A 1,941-nucleotide genomic window follows, 5' to 3' on the forward strand; every position below is an offset into this window, starting at 1 on the left:
CCCTCATGAACCCTTGATAATTTATAAATTATTATTTTGTCATATCTTGCCCTGTCTGACATCTCCCTTCACCCACTTTTCTGTTGTCCGTCCCCCAGGGAGGGGGTCACATATAGTTCCTTATACAACTCTTATCACAGTCCATACATACATCAATTGTGTAAAACACACATTTGTACATTCATTGCCCTCATCATTCTCAAAACATTTGCTCTCCATTTAAGCCCCTGGCGTCAGGTCTTCTTTTTTTGTCCTCCCTCCCCACTCCCCACTTCCTCATGAACCTTGATAATTTATAAATTATTATTTTGTCATATCCAATTCTACCTTACAAATCTGCCTAGACCAGAACAAGTACACTGGTACAGATAAGAGCTGGAAATACAGGGAATCCAGGACAGTTAAACCCCTCAGGACCAATAATGGGAGTAGTGATACCAGGACGGAAAGGGAAGGGGAGTAGTAAGGGAGAACCAGTCACAGTGATCAAAGTATGGCCCCCTCCCAGGGGGACAGACAAAAGAAAAGTGGGTGAAGGGAGACAGCGGTTGGCGAAAGACATGAAATTAACTTATAAATTATCAAGGGTTCATGTGGGAGGGAGGAAAAAATGAGGAATTGATACCAAGGGCTCAAGGAGAAAGAAAATGTTTTGAAAATGATGATGGCAACATATGAGCCCTCAATAAAATATTTTTTTTTAAATACAGAAGAGCATCTTTGATTTAGGTGAACAGTTTCTAGATGCCACACCAAAAGCATGAACCATAAAAAACAAGTTGGCATGCACAGGAAACAGTGAACTGTTCAAAGTGATGGGGAGTTCAGAAATGGTTAATGGTGCTGGTTAAGCTCTCTCTTTTTTTAATGGCAAGCTTTTTGTTCGAGACATGTCAAGGAACACGCTTTTTAAAGATTGAAAACATGACTCATACGGTTATGAAATCACTGTGTGTCAAATGTTTTATTTAACTCGTGAACTATTAAGGGAATCAACTCGAAACCCATTACTGTTGAGTCGATGCCGACTCATAGCAGTCCTTTATGACAGCAGAACTGCCCCCTTAGGGTTTCCCAGGCGATTTCCAAACCCCTAGTGGCAGAGTGGATTATGTGTCAGGCTGCTAAGTGCAAGGTCAGATGTTCTGCAGGAGAAAGATGAGGCTCTCTGCTCCCATAAGATTTACAGTTTCAGAAACCTAAAGGGGCAATTCCACTCTGTCCTACAGGGTCGCCGTGAGTCAGAATGGACGTGATAGCCGTGAGTTTGGGCTCTTTAAAGAAACAGACGGCCACATCTTCTGAGGAATGGTAGCTGGTGGGTTCGAACCATTGACCTTGGTTAGCAGCTGGGCACATAACCAATGTGCATCCAGGTCTCCTTATGAGGAATCCAGTTATGATGATAAAACTGGCTCAGAGGAGAAACACAAAAAATTTACATACATAGCAATCATATATACATATAGCCACCAGATATGCTTAAATGAATTTACAAATAGATGGAAAACTGGACAATATCGATAGGGAAATAATTGCACCTGGACCAGACGCAGTGCATTTTCATTGTTACATACAAGAGTCATTCACATGACTGCCAGTTTTCTGCACCTTAAAAAAATGCTTGATACAATGGATATAAGGAATGTTGTAAGAGCTGTAAGCCTCCAATAAAATAATTTTTAAAAATCTCACTGCCATTGAGTCAGTGCCAACCAAAGCAGCCCTAGGAGACAGGGGATGGAACTGCACGTGTGAGTTTCAGAGAGTACAAAACTTTTTTTTTTTAATTTTAATAAATCATTCTATTAGGGGCTCTTACAGCTCTTATAACAACAATTCATACATTCATTGTATCAAGCACATTTGTACATATGTTGCCATCATCCTTTTCAAAACATTTTCTTTCTACTTAAGCCCTTGGTATCAGCTCCTCTGCCT

This window comes from Echinops telfairi, unplaced genomic scaffold, assembly GCF_000313985.2.
Source record: "Echinops telfairi isolate 266 unplaced genomic scaffold, ASM31398v2 ScPeMD7_7412;HRSCAF=8450, whole genome shotgun sequence".
In the NCBI taxonomy this organism is placed as follows: Eukaryota; Metazoa; Chordata; class Mammalia; order Afrosoricida; family Tenrecidae; genus Echinops; species Echinops telfairi.